Source organism: Pinus tabuliformis, chromosome 1_2 (assembly GCF_031772625.1).
Source record: "Pinus tabuliformis cultivar Carrire ecotype Pingquan chromosome 1_2, CPIR1, whole genome shotgun sequence".
NCBI classification, from domain to species: domain Eukaryota; kingdom Viridiplantae; phylum Streptophyta; class Pinopsida; order Pinales; family Pinaceae; genus Pinus; species Pinus tabuliformis.
The window spans coordinates 275,530,242-275,546,677 of record NC_142298.1 but is presented as its reverse complement, the minus strand read 5'-3'; positions in this window follow the sequence as shown (position 1 = coordinate 275,546,677).

Genomic DNA, 16,436 nt, shown 5'->3' with positions numbered 1-16,436 from the left:
TATGGGGAGCTTATACACATGTTATAATAGGGTATAAGTTATCAAGATTTGGATTATCGTCTCACAACAAATGGTTTGGTTAGATTTAGGGACATGATATACATGCCAGATGAAAGTGAGCTCACGAAGCTTATCTTGAAGGAATTTCATGCTAAGACATATTCAAGTCACCCAGGATATCAAAAGACATTGACAATAATGAAGAAGCTCTACTATTGTTTGAATTTGAAGAAGGAAGTGGCAGAGTTTGTGGCTAGGTGCTTGGATTGTCAACAGGTAAAAGCAGAGTGTAAGCATCTAGGTGGTCTACTACAGCCGATTCTGATTCCAGAGTGGAAATGGGAGGTCATTTCCATGGATTTAATTACAGGTTTGTCGAGGACATCTAGACAACATGATTCTATCATGGTCATGGTTGACACGTTGCCAAAGGTAGCGCGCTTCATTCCAGTAAAGTCTACATATTTAGCTAATGATGTAGCACAGGTCTTCATTAGAGATGTAATGAGGTTGCATGGTGTACCGAGGAAGATTGTGTTAGACAGAGATACCAAGTTCACTTCTAGATTTTGGAAAGAGTTATTTTCCAGTTTGGGTACAAAGTTTGCCTTCAGTACAACTTATCATCCGCAAACATATGGACAGACAAAGAGGGTCAACAGGATGTTGGAGGACATGTTGAGGATGTATGTCATGCATCAACAACGGAGGTGGGAAGAGTATCTTCCACTGGTTGAGTTTGCTTACAACAATGGGTACTAGGAATCTTTGAGGATGAGTCTGTTTGAGGCATTATATGGGCATAGTTGTAATACTTCCATCAGTTGGAATGATCCATTGAGCAGGGTGTTGATTGGAACAAACATGTTGCCAGAGATGGAACATGAAATGTAGGTAATCAAGAAGAATATGAAGGCAACACAAGATAGATAGGAAAGTTATACAAATTAGAACAAGATGTTTAAGGAGTTTCAGTTTGAGGAACAAGCCTACTTATGCATTAAGCCCAAGAAAAGCTCCTTGAGGATTGAATCATGTGTTAAGATAGCACCTTGTTTTTGTGGGCCTTTCAAGATTATTGAAAGGATTGGACCAGTAGCCTATCAACTTGTACTACCTCCAATAGTGAAAGGTCGTGATGTTTTCCATGTGTCATTGCTTAAGAAGTATGTTAGAGATGTTTATCGTGTAATTGACTAGTTTGTATTGCAGGTGGAACCAGAAGGGGAATTCCAACCAGAACCTGAGTGCATTTTGTAGAGAAAGATGCTCTTGCTCCAGAACTAAGAAATTGAGTAGGTTAAAGTGCATGGAAGCACTTTGGTCCTGATGAAGCTACATCGGAGATGTCGGATTAGATGCATGCATGTATACTTCATTATTCATTGGTTGAGTGAAAGTTTTTGGTATATGTTTTGGTGTGATGTTTTGGTATATGTACATATGTATATGGATGTAAATACCGCCATGAGCTATGTTATAAAGCTCTAATAAGCGGCATGGGTGTCATGTCATTATGATTGTCATGTTGTTATGTTTCTCATGTTGATTTGTTTCTCAACAGGATGATCATTGTAAATATTGCAACGATCTAAGCTATAAAGCTCCATGGGTAGTATGTTTCGCTTTTTAGCAGTATTGTTGGTTGTAGGTGTCATTGAACACCGAGATAGTGTTCCCCCAAAGGGGAGGGTTTTGTAACAACCCTGGTCAAAAATCCATGTAATAAAGTTAATAAAGGAAAATAATAACCAAGGTCATGGGACACGTATTCCAAGCTGGATGTTGGGAAAAGACATAAGTGATGGGGATCAATTGTGATCAATTAATGGCTATGGAAATTGGAAAAGGAAATGGCAAAGGCTTTGGAAAGGCAAAGTGGCATTAACTGACATTTTATTTATGAAATAATGGAAATTAGGAGAAAAGAAGGTGAAAGGTCATTGGTTGCATGTGAGGAGGAAAATGAAGGAAAATAATGGAAAATTGAAGAAAATAGAGGCTTCATTAATAAAAAGGCTTTTGAGGACCAGTTTGTAGCTTTTTGTTAGTTTAGTTTTGGAGCTCTCATTTTCTACTCCCTCTCTCATACTCCTGGACACTTAGAGTTTTCTTGGAGCACTCTTGGAGGAGTGTGGCATACTCAAGTTTTGGAGCAAGAAGGCAAAAGAAGAGCATGAAAGTGCAAGAGGACATCAGGATGAAAAACTATAATAGTTTTTTCTTGCAGGTACTGAGTTGCATGTATGATTTCCTTGCTAGTTTTGGCATGCATGGCACATGCGTGTGGTTTCTTGGTTATGATCTGTCATTGGCATGGAGGATTGCCTGGATTGACAGTGAAATTGCCTAGCCTTTCCATTTCTTTGATAACCATGGTGTTGTGGGTTTCTTTCCTTTTGTTTTCTAGTTGGTCCTCATGTTCCTTATGGTCATGGGTTGAGTTACTAGTTCCTGGACCCTTCGTTGGACAAACGCTCTAGAAACCCTATAACAAATTGGGTTGAGTTACTAGTCCTGGAAGCCTTGGTTGGAAAAACGTTCTAGATCTCTTGGTGGGTTGAGTTACTAGTACTGAAAGCCATGTTTGGACAAATTTTCTAGAGCCTGACAACAACTATGGGTTGAGTTACTAGTCCTACAAGCCTTGGTTTGAACAAATGCTCTGGAGCCCTGGAAAACATGGGTAGAGACCGATTTGGTGATGGTTAGTGATGTCCAATCATGAGGTGGAATCACTGGTTGAGGGTTGAGGTGGTTTGGCCTCTGGAAGCCCTGGTTTGGTTTTGTTTGATTTGTTTCATGAGATCCCACATCATGCTTCGAATATGGCGCAGGGATGATTGGATGAAATAGAGATTTTGTTCAACCCAATCTATGGTTGAGTGGTACGTGGAAGTCCCTAACTTGGTTGGATTTGCATATGTTAATAAGAGCTCCTTTTCCTTGATATTTTCATGGGTAAATGTGCTTGATATTATGTGGCTTTAATAGTTGTTCCTCATCAATATATCTCTGGTTATTTGTTGGTTATAAGTATGTTTTATTACAATTATGATGTATGGCTCTTATCATGTTTTTTGGTTAGTATATGAAATGTTAGTGAATGAATGACCTAATAGATAATAATACAGCTACTATGAGGAGATATCAGTCCTCTCTAACGATTCTCAGATAAGTATGAGACTCTTATGCTCAAATCTGTTGTTGTGACCTGTAGATTACATGTTTGTGATACGTTTGATGAAATGCCTATCATGGCTAGTAGGGGTCAAATCAAGTTCTTGTTCAAGTGTTTGCATTAGTACCCTTGTTTCAATGTTATTTATCGTTTTTGGAAGTTTCTTGAAGTTCTGGGAATTGGCCTGAGTCCTGGCCCTGAAAAAGCAGCACAAAATCCGGGGTCGTTGGCACAAAACTACCTGAAAAGGGCCACAGTTTCATGGATGCCCCTCTTTGGGAGCAACTGGAGGGTCCCAGTCACATGCACGCCTTGTCATGGGAGCAATTGAGGCTCTAGGGCAGTGAAAGAGCAAGTTGCCTCAGGGGTTGGTCACCTGGAAGGGTTTGTTGGCTCCTAAAGGTTTTGTAGCATGTGTGGAAGGTCAAATTGGTCTTTTAACGTTAGTTCCACTTCTTTAATTGTACTTGGGGAGTTGAGTCATATCATAGTAACTCTTCGTCACATGTTTACCCTAGTGAAATGGTTAGCTTGGGTAAATGTGGGAGTACAGTGTTACCACTTCCTTTTACCCTATAAAATAGGTGACCTATAATTTTGTCTCTCTTCCCATACAGATGTTTAATTTTATGGACCCGGTTTGACAACCATATAATTTATTGCATTTTTCAACATTTACTCAATCATATTCATGAATAACCATTAACCATTAGAGTACTAATAGTGTGAATTTTCTTAGGTCTAGAATTATACGTTGTAGATAATTGCACTTTAAAACATTTACAACATTTTCACATTGCATTCACCCCATATCGTCATATGCAATTATGTATAGAGAACATTAGCAATAACAATGCAACATAACTATCATAGGTCTATCCTTATATCTTTGTCATAGGGCTCAACATATCTCCTCTGTATCTCTGTCATAATATTTTCTCATATCACATATAAGAAGGCCCAAAGAGGCCGCTGACATACTCAAGAACTAAGGCCCTTTAGGGCACTGCTACACCACAAGACTGGGGCCCATTAGGGCACTATTACATTGTAATATTGAGGCCCATTAGGGCGTTGTTACACCACAATATTGTGGTATAATTTCATAGACCCATAGGATGGAATGATCATTATATCACTGCCAATTTATTTTAGGTCCTGGTGTACATTTATTTGAGACACACAAACCTTGCCTTTTACCCTATGAAATCCATGCAATTTGGAGTATTCTTGAACAACAAAAATATATATGTGAAAATTTAAAATATTTAATTGTATTACTATTACTCCTGAGTAAAAAAAAACTCTCCAAGTTGAATCATTCAATTTGGCCTGAAATGAAGGCTAGGCATGCATTTTTTGTGAAGCAGGCAAATTGCCTTGCTTCACTAAAATGCATGTCGAGACTTCATTTATTGGGAAATCTAATTGATTAAAATTGTAACTTATTTATCTAATGATTTTACACACTTTTACATTGTTATATCTTTACTTTGAGCTTAAATATTTATACTATATATTTCATACAACATTCTAAGTTTTGCTTCAACTTGCCTTATGTGAAAGTTGTGTCTAAGTGGAAAACATAATTATGTAGGATATTTGTTAGACATGATGCAAAGGTTATCATAAGGTTATAAATTTTCCAATCATGTCCCATTTCAAATTTCATTACTAAGAGTGTAATTGGTTTGGCTTGGGAGTGCATATTTGTTCTCACTGTGATCAGTCACAGATATGATCAATTGTTTTTTCGACAGACTTGGATTTCGGTGTATAACATCCCTTTATGAAAATGACTATGATATGTTGCATAAAATGGTTTTATATTTAGGTTGGAATGATCGTTATCACATAGTCAATTAAGTGCATGTTCTGGTGTGCATTTATTTGAGGCACACAAACCTTCACTTTAACCCTATGAAATTGATCTAATTTGGCATATTCTTGCACAACACAATTTTTTATGTGCAAAAATTAATGTTAATTATGAGTAAAAAAGTATTCTCCAAGTTAAATCATTCAATTTGGCCTTGAAATGAAGGTTGGGCATGCATTTTTGTGAAGCAAGCCAAAATGGCCTTGCTTCACTAAAATTCACGCCCAAACTTCATTTATTGGTCAATTTGATTGATTCAAATTGTAGATTGTTTATTTAATTATTTTGCACACTTTTGAAGTATTATATGTTTACTTCGATCCTTAATAATTATGCTTCATACAAACATTATCCTGGAGAATATTGGAGGAATGCGCGCTCCCCTCTGAGAACCTGTTGTTACGCTCGCTATTCCTGCTTCGTGACCGCCTGGGCCTGGGCCTCCTGCCATGGCCCCTCCGGATCCTCCTTTGTAGGGGGTTGATCCATAATGTGCCTTTTCAGATCTGGTGAAATCTCTTCCACTGCAATGCCCCCGGCCAGCTCTCTCTAAGTTTGTTAAGAAGTTGGATGTGCTTCAAGAAGTTCAGTTACCTCCAGTCTTGCCCCGCATGGCCGCTTTGTCTCTTGCTGAAAAAGGTCTTATAGGTCAATTTACAGGCCTCTGGCCTTCTCCAAAAACTGTTCAAAGATGGGTAGAAAGAAATTGGTCTGACAAAATTCAAGGGAAAATCTCCATCAGGTTTTGTGGGAAAGGGTATTTCACATTCCACTTTGAATCCAAAGAGGATAAGGATTTAATTTTCAAAAACGGGCCCTATTTCATGGACTCCAGGGGCCTGTACCTCAACAAATGGACCCCAGACTTTGACCCTGAACTGGATGTCCCTAGTGCTGTTCCGGTTTGGGTCCGTCTCCCCCATCTCCCACTCCACTGCTGGGGAGATGAATCTGTGCGTGCCATTGGGAACGCAGTTGGAAAATATATTGATCGCAGCGAACCGAAAGAAAACATGCAGGCCTGTGCAAGGATTTGTGTTGAAGTGGACCTTGGCAAAGGACTCCCTGAAGCTATAAAACTGAAAGTGGACGAGTGGAGCCATATCCAGCAGCTGGACTACGAGCAGATACCATTTAAATGTAAGGTATGTCATGAATACGGCCACTTTGCCAATCGATGTTCTAAACTTGTTGATGCAGAGAACGACAATCAAGAAGACCAATGGGAAACTGTCAAAAAGAAGAAGTTTGCCTCTTCGTCCAAAGCCTCCCTTGAATTTGGCCCTCCTATTCCCACTACATCTCGTCCCTCTTCATCCTCCCCTCTCTTGTCTGCCCACCCCCCTCCTGACCATCCACCCCTCCCCTCTTCATCTAACCCCTTTCTAGTCTTATCTCCCCCTGAACCTCCTTCCGTGGATCCCTCTCTCCCCCCCTTGATTCTTTCTGAAGCTTCTGAACCTTCTCCCCCCTTGGTCATCCCATCTCAGGCTTCTCTAGACCCCCCTCTTATCAGGCTTACCAGAAGCTCCTCTAAATACCATGGAACTTCTAGCAACTCTTACAAGAAACATGGACCTGGTAGAAAATCGGCCAAGCAACATAGAGATGAGAATGCTCGGAAAGACATAGCCATGGGCACTCAAACCCCTATAGAATCTTTCATCCTAGGGAATCATGAGAAAGAGACAAATCACAAAGATCAAGAGAGGCGAGCACCTCTCCATACGCCCAATACCCAATGATGAAAATTATGTCTTGGAATAGCAGGGGATTAGGGCACCCCTCCAAAGTTTTAGCCCTTAGAGAACTTATACACAGTGAAAAACCAGAAATTTTATTGATTCAAGAGACAAAGCAAGACTAGCAAGAAATGAGAGGAATAATAGATCAACAGAAGTAGTACAAAGGTAGTACAGTGATTCAAGAGGAGCATCCGGAGGAATTGCCATTCTCTGGGATCATAGTAAATGGAACTGCACATCAGTAAATCTTCATCAGCATTGGATCAGAACTGTTCTGGAATATAGAATAGACAACCAAACTGCAATCATTTATAATGTTTATGCCCCCAATCACTATAGAGAAAAGGAATGCTGCTGGGATGATCTTAAGGCTAGCATCGATGGTGAAATAAACTCTAATATTATTGTGGCAGGTGATTTTAATCTTATTTTACATGCCAACGAAAAACGGGGAGGTTTCTTTTCACCTGATCCCTTCAGAAGCCATTTGGAAAATATCATGCAAGACCATGAACTTGTGGACGTTGCACCAAAAAACCGCAAGTATACTTGGAGCAACTGCAGGTTGGGCATTGGTAACATAATGGAAAGGCTGGATAGGTTTTTAATTAATTTTCCATTTCGTTCTTCCTTCTCTGTGGGGTATGCTAGCATCCTTTCCTCTTCAGCCTCTGACCACTATCCCATAACCCTCACTCTGGAAACCCACTGCCCCCTTGGGCCCATCCCGTTTAAATATAGTCCCCTCTGGAATTTGTGTTCCAATTGTCAAAGAAATTGTTCAGGGAACTTGGAATCAGCACATTGAAGGCTCTCCTGGTTTCATGTGGGAAACCAAACAAAGAAGAACCAAGCAGGCTATCAAAGAATGGGCAAAATCTAGTTATAAGGAGCCTGAGGAGACCAAAAAGAAAATCAAGAATGACTTAGACAGCATCCAAAGAACGATAGAAGAGCATGACCTCTCTCAAGAGAATAAGGAACAAGAAAGCATTCTCTATACACGGCTGTGTCATATAAATAGAGAAGAAGAATTAAAATGGCAATTAAAGTCAAGGCAACTATGGCTGCAAGGTGGCGATAAGAATACAACCTTTTTTCACAAACAGGCCACGGCACGGAAAATCAGGAACAACGTAAGCTCTATTTTAGATGCTGAGGGAAATCAAAAAATCACCCAAGAGGCCATTAGAAAGGCTGCCACAAAACATTACAGAGAACTTCTAACTGAAACAAAAGGAGAAGAGGATTATGCCGATTTTCTTCAATATTTACCCAATAGAATCACCAAGGAAATGAATGACAGTCTGAATAAGGAAATTGATGATGAGGAAATCAGAAGAATGATTTGGACACTCCAACCTGATAAAGCTCATGGCCCTGATGGATTTCCCATTTGCTTCTATAGGGTGTTCTGGGGACTAATAAAAAAGGATTTGACAAAAATTATCAGATGGATCCAGCGAAAGGGTAAAATAGGAGGATATACCAATGCCACTTATCTTGCTCTCATTCCTAAAGAAAATCGGCCCACTTCCTTTTCTCGGTTTTGACCTATTTCCTCTGCAATTCCTCCTACAAGATTCTGTCCAAAATCTTAGCCTCTCGCCTTAAACCCCTCCTCCCCTCTCTTATTTTAGAAAAACAAGGAGGGTTCTTGGCCAACAGACAAATAACTGATTCCATTCTCCTAGTTCAAGAAGCCATTAATTCGAACCTCTCTAGAAAGGAGAAAGGGTTCATCCTCAAGCTGGGCTTTGCCAACGCCTTTGACAGAGTTAGGCATTTCTACCTTATAGCTGTCTTAAAAAAGATGGGTTTTGAGTCACCCTTTATTAGCCTCATCACTGCTTGCATCTCTGGGCCCTGGATTTCCCCTCTGGTTAACGGTAGACCGGGTGAAGCTTTTCAATCCTCCCGTGGTCTCAGATAGGGTTGCCCTCTTTCTCCTTATCTTTTTATTCTTATGGCTGAATCCTTTAGTCAAACTTTGGACTTCAATAGAAGGGTGGATCTCATCATTGGAATCAAATTTGGGAATGGAGTCAAGAATATCAACCACTCACAGTTTGCCAATGACACTTTGCTAATTGGAGGAGCCTCCACCACTATAGCCAGGAGATTCAAGACTCTTTTAGGCAAATTTATGAGGTATTCTGGCGATTTGGTCAACTAGTTGAAAAGTTGTATTTATGGATGGAATGCAACAAATCAGGTCATTCACAATATTGCAAATATCTTTGGAGTCCCTTGACTATGAGTGGACTCATTTCTTTTACTTGGGCATGCCAGTGAGTCTAGGACCTCTGAAGGCAGACACTTGGGACATCATCATTGACAAGGTGAAGTGGAAAGTGCAGCAATGGGGATCTGTTTCGCTCAACCCAGCAGGCCGCCTCATCCTTCTTAAATCAGGTATTTCTTCTCTTCCCCTATATCGTTCTCTACCAAGCTCCAACTTCCTTTCATTACAAAATGGAAGTTATCCTTCGCCAATTCCTCTGGCAAGGAGGGAAAAACGACAAAAAGAAATTCAATTTAGTCAATTGGAAACGGTTCATTCAATCCCAGGACAGAGGAGGTCTTGGTATTAGATCCCCCAAATTTCTAAACCTATCCTTTGGAGGGAAAATTGCTTGGAGGCTTATGACTGGTCTTTCTGCCTAGTGGAAAAGGGTACTGGAAATTAAATACTTGAACTTCCCCAGATAGCAGTTGCTAGATCTCGATATTCCCAACAGAGACTCATAAAAAATCTAGCGTTTATGTAAAAAATCTATTCCGTTCATGGCTCAGAATATTTCCAAAGTTCCCAAGGGAGGAGCCAGTATTAATATTGGAGCTGATAAAATACTGGGACAATAGCCAATAAATAGTCACGAAGAAACCATTCCTATTCTCACCTTTTTAACAGCATTGGTATCCATTATTTGGATCAAATCTCTTGCTGGGATCCACTTTCTCATCTCTGGCTTGGGTGGTCCTTTCCTATTATCCCCAATGATCTTAAAGCTAGCCTGTCTACTCTGCAATCTCTCCTCCACAGCAAAGCTCCCATCAAAAAGAATGAGATGGATGGATTTCGATGGGACCCAATTGGATCAAATTACACTGTCCAAGCAGCCCACCAACACATCTGCTACAACACTTTCCCTATGCCAATATGGAATCACTGGAAAATGGTTTGGAAGTTAGAGGCTCTTCCAAAAATTAAATTTTTTATTTGGACCCTTCTAAAAGGGAAAATCCTGATAGCAGAAAATTTACAAAAGAGGGATATCAATGGTCCCTCTCGCTGCCCCAACTGCTACGCTGCTGAATAATCTATGCTTCACCTCTTTGTCAACTGTCCCTTTGCTATTGATTGTTGGAAAAAATTACCCCCCATTGATAATTTCCCTTGGAGTTCCCAGAACTCCATAGGAGATGTGATTCATTATTGGAAAAAGAACTGTCCTTGGAAAAATAAGAGGAGCAATTTAGTGAAGAGGGTTTGGAATACACTCCCCTACACCATGTTATGGAGTATTTGGCTAGCAAGAAACCGGAAAATCTTTAAGGACAAGAACTCGGCTACAAGAATTATCTGCAATAAGGCAAAGAGTCTCGCTCTTGAAACTATTTCTGTCAAATCTCAAAACAATATCGATGTAACAATGTACAGTGTTGAAGAAAGGAGTTTTATCAGCTATATTATGGATAAAAATAATAGCATTCAAAATGGCAATATAGTTAAAGAACAGCGTAGCCAGGAAACCCACAGATGGAAAATCAGGTTAAAAGAGGATGAGTTTGCAAATTGGTTAAACTGCAACAGTTACTATCTTTTTTTTTAAGGAGCATCAAAGTCAAACCCAGGAATTGCTGGAGCAGGGGGACTAATCTTCAATGCCAATGGGGACTGTATCCTCTTCTATGAATGGGGACTAGGGAAAATCTCTAACAACAGGGCAGAAGCATTGGCCCTATATCAAGGGCTAATCCAGCTCAACAGACTTGGTATAAGAACAACAAAAATCTTTGGAGATTCATCGGTTGTTATTAGTTTAATGGCTCAAAATAAAGAATCACCTAATGTTCTCCTACAACAGGTCATTCAGCGTTGTCAACTCTTGCATCAGACAATGGCTAATTTTCATTTTCATCATATCCTTCGCTCATTCAATAAGCAAGCTGACATGCATGCCAACAAGGCTTGCGACAGGACAAAGGGCAGTTTACTATGCAATGCCGAGGAGACTCAACAACCTTTGCCATGAACCGTATCAGTTCAACCTGCAACAAATCTTATAGCTCTGACAGGTGGAAGTGGATTCAGATTTTCCAAACATACAACAAGATCATGATCAGCATTGGGATTTGGCTCAAAATCGATTCTCTCATTCCTCTGAATTCAATCAGTAACTTAGCCGATTTCTATCTAATCGACCTTGCCCTTCTGACTCCCCAGGACAACCTCCTAGAATTCCCGCACCCTATCCCTATTCCTCTCTTCATTCTTGTGACTGCCCCTCATCATCCCCGCCCTTCTATATATTACTCCTTCTCCTTCCTCTATTCAGCGCCCTTCCTCTTATCTGTCCCCCTGTTCTATATGGGCATTCTTCCCCGAGGTCCTATTCTCCACTAGCCTTTGATTCTCGTTGGATCTTTGAAGTCCTGAACGTGTCTTTTGCTTCCTCCTCTGTTCGACCCCATCTACAGAACCTCATTGCCACATTCCATAGTCTCAACCTCTTCTATCCAATCTTTGCAATGCCACACAGTGAGGACTGCCTCCACTGTGCGGATCTTCAAGCAGAGCTGGAGGAAATAAGAGCTCAACAGAAGATCTTAGACAATCAACAGAAGATCTTAGATGCAAAAATCGACAATCAGAACCTTATCATCAACGACAAGTATCAAGCGGAAATCAATCTGTTTTTGCACAGGGTCTCTTCTTTACATGAGCAGTTTAACCACCTGTCTAACAGGTGTAGCCATGCGGAAGAGTCCATAGAGGTTCTGAAATATATGATGGACAAGCGCAACACTGTTGCCCCAAGCTCCTCAAGTGCCAAGCACATCGATGTGGATGAAAATCCGGAGGAATCCACAGCGCGGCACATCAGTCACATTAACATAGATTAGATATGTTTTGCAAATGTCAGTTTTTGTTGTTTCAGTTTGTAAGAGTCTATTTCTGTTTAGACTTTCTCAAAGCCAGAATAGGCAGGATTAAGGAGAAAATTCCTTTTTGTAACTCCTCTGATCCTGGTATACCACGGCACTTCATGTACCTCAGGAGTCCAAGCTCCCTCCTTTTTCTTTTCAGATATTAATACAGCAATCGACTTTGTAAAAAAAATTAAAAAAATTATGCTTCATATTTCATACAACATTCCAAATTTTGCTTCAACTTGCATTATGTGAAAGTTGTGTATAGGTTTTTCTTCAACTTCTTGTTGGGTAGAACATTTGTCCTTTTAATTCAGAGAAATGGTTCCAACTCTTCACATTAATTGTCAATCCGGGTAGGTTTTCTTATTGCAAGGCTATTACACAAAATACATGCGATGACAAATGATGACTAGTGCTAATGAATCTCAAACTCAATCGTTGTAATCACACTCTCAACAATTCAACACTCTGGTTGTTACACTCTCAAATCATGTTCAAACTCAAGAAATAAACACACAATGCAGAATAAAACCACTCTGTCACACTGCCACTCTTATTTAGAAAAGAACAACACTCCTAGAAACCATTCTCTCAACAAATGTTGTAACACACATTCGAATGAAATGAACGCACCGTTAAACTATAAAATGAATTAAATATCTGTCACCCTAACAAAGGGACCAGTCCAAGACCTATGTCATTAAACAACATAGAAGTTAAAATTATGCAATCATTAAAGAATGAAAAAGACTAATAATAGCAGTAACAACAATCACACGTGAATTATAATGGAGAGGAAATAAATGAAACAACTACAATACCTTCCTAATCAGTGACCTTTGCTAAGAAGGAGGGTCCTTCCTTCCTAGCAGGGGCTGGTACACTACACAACACACAAGCTAGTCAACAGAAAAGTATGGCGCCACGAATTATTGAGATTGCATTAATGAAATATACAAGTACAATGATGGTGATCTTTGCCTCTATCATTGCTTATCTGTTTCTATATGTCTATCTCACGCAAGCAGAGAGCACACCTCTTTATAATTTTATATTACAGCGATAAGATCATCATGAGAATCTCTTGATTCTCATGTGATCTAATCTAAGAATACACATTGACAATTTGATAACAATTTCCAAGCTTATAAAAAAGTTGTAACATCTTTTCCAAATTACAATAATTATCAATAGAAAATCCTAACTGTTTCAAAAAAAATTCACCAAAAAATTTACGGGCTCTAGTAGGCCCCTAACACAAAAATGTGGCTCGTCCTTGAGCCACTCAATTCTCCTTCTATCCCCATGGATCTAGTAATCTCTATCCTTACTGAGATTGTCTTCAAGCCTCTGGTACAACAATTGTAGGGGCGATCAGGGAGATTGGTTACTCTGGAGCTCTTAAAATAGCCTAGGAGGGGAGTGCCACATCATCCCTCTCCACAATGGCATGTTCGGAAAAAGAATCATTGCTACCACTGTTGCTCTAGGGTTGATATCTATGTATGTCCCTGACTCTTGTCCTCTTCTTGCTGCTACACCTGCTTCTTCCTCTGGTGAGCGATGGCTAGATTTCGATCCTCTAGATTTCTCCACGATTTATTAACATTTATTGGAATTGTTGCATGTTTTACATCATTGTAATGACATCTTAGCTATAACTTAATTAAAATTTTATTATGGTAGATATGCGCACTTTGATATGATGTGATATAATTATGGTTTCGTTTCATATGTTGTAATATTATAAATATAACAAAAATATTAGATATTACATGAAATAAATAATAACTTTTCATTTTGAATGTTTTATTTTTCTTTAGTAGAACATGGGCCTTCTAGAGGATCTAGTTGATCTTGAGATCAATCCAGATTATGTCGGGTCTAGTTCAAACATTTGAAACGATGATGATGCGGTATATGGAAAGGACATTGAGGCAAACAATGACGATGATAATATTGTTGATGATCATGATGATGATGATTAGTAATTTGCTGCTAGTAGCTAGTGACATTGATCATATGGAGTCCATCATGGATAATTGTTGATAAATCGTTATGATGCTTCTTTTCATGTGTATTATCATATGTATCATTTTCAGCTGCATTACCAATGAGTTGTATAATTTTGACTTATATAATTTTTACATGTATTATCTAGGCCCGCATTATGTGTAGCTAGTCAGAGACCAACAATTTTGTTTATTAATAATAAAAAATACTAGTTATAGTTCAAAAAATTATCTTGTTATTTTATTCGAATGTTGTGGTGTGGTCTGTAACTATAAGAAACCTGAAGGAGCTCTGCTCTAGAAATCTATATGATGTGAATATGGGCTTGCATTATGTGTAGCTTGTCACAACCAATAATTTTGTTTATTAATAATATAGAAACACCGGTTATAGTTAAAAAAATGTTGTTAGCTTGTATGGATGTCCATTTCGCTAAAAAATATTTATAAATTTTATGCTATAAAATATTTCAAATGCAATATGACTTACTCTATAATCATATAAGTTATTTAAGAGACATGATATACTTAACTAATTTAATTGAAATAAAAAAATATTAAATTTATAAATGGAAGCTATAAAGGGAGTATCATGAGTTGTTAAAATGGAAGCATAATGTGACTCTAAAATGGAAGTAAAAATTCAACATTAAATTGTAAGCCATACTTGGAGCTATTACTGGCTCTAAATAGGAAGTTAAATTGGTCGCTTAACAAGAACCAAAATTGGAGGCTAATTAAAAAGCAAATCCCAACACTTAAATGATGCAAACCCTGGACCTAAAAAAGAAGCAAACCCAAGTGTTAAACATGAAGAAAACCTTCCAACTAAAAAAATCAAACCATGAGGCTAATAACGAAGCAACAATGGAAGCAACAATGGAATCCAAACTAGAAGTACAATAGAAACAATCTTGGAAGCAAAACTTGGTGTTACCTAAGAAGCAATTTAGGTAGCAAACAAAGAAGTAATAATGGAAGCAATACTAGTAGCTGAACTTGGTGTTACCTGAGAAGAAAAAACAAAAGCAATTCAGGTAGTAAAAAAGGAAGTAATAATGGAAGCAATATTAAAAGCCAAACTTGGCATTCCCTAAGAAGCAAACAAAGAAGCCATTCAGGTAACAAACCAAGGAGTAATAATAGAAGCAATACTAGCAGCCAAACTTGACATCACCTAAGAAGAAGAAACAAAAGAAATTCAGGTAGCAAACAAAGAAGTAATAATGGAAGCAATATAAGAAACCAAACTTGGTGCTCCCTAAGAAGCAAACAAAGAAGCCATTCAGGTAGCAAACCAAGAAGTAATAATGGAAGCAAAATTAGAAGTAACAAAAACACTATAATGGAAGTCATATTAGAAGCTAAAGAAGATGCCATAATGGAAACAAAGTTAGATGCAACAAGCGTTGACATATTGAAAGCAAAAATTGAAGCAACAAAGGATGTTATAATGAAAACATAACTCAGTGTAAATTATGAAGCCAAAAAAGAAGCTACTTTCGATGTCATTCCAAAAGCAAAACTAGAAGCAAAATTGGTAGCAAAACTAGAAGTACATATAGATGCAATAATGGAAGCAATAATGAAAGAAACAATTATCAACACTACTTCTGACGCTATTTGTGGCACTATTTCTGACACCCAAGTGAAGATGCAGTGTAGCGTCGGGTTTTGTGCCGCCAATTGAAGCCAGTTCGAACACAAAAATTCACTAAATTTTGGTGCCATTTTCGACGAAAATGGTCTATTTTGTTGTAGTGTGGGTTGAAATCTAGACTCCATTGATCTAGATACAAACCCTTAACTCCCATAAAATATGGCCCACTTTGAAAAATTAGATCTTGATTTGCTTTCTTTTTAAAGAAGAAAGATAAAAAGCCCCTCCCATAGAAAGAAACAAAAAGTTGTGATATAATCACTGGTCTACAATTTTTATCCACCTAGATATTCGGTGAGGGCCATAAGCCCATAAACTGTCTGATCAATCGCCTTTCCTCTAGCTTGAGCCATTACACATGATTGATGGGCATGAACCACAATTTTCGGGAGATCATCAGATATCTTTACAAATCAGCTTGACTTGGAGCACTAGAATCTCAGACCATCAACAATTAGTGCGTTGAAAGTATTAATGCTTGGACTAGGGGGAGGAGGCAGAGGGTTATACGCTCCAAAACCTAAAACCATTAGCAAGACAACAAGGGTTTCTTCAATTCTTTCCCTAATTGAGATTTTGAAGATTTTATTGGGCAATTTTTATATTTTAATTGTTATTCATAAAATTATTAGAAATTCAAATGCAGTCTTATGCACCAACAAATAACTTTAAGATGCTCAATGGCTCATTAATCTTTAAAAATAATACCACATAATACTAAATGATATATTTAAATTAAACATTGTATGTTTTGTGAAAGGCCACGGGAATTGTATAGGGTCAATTGACATACAAGTTG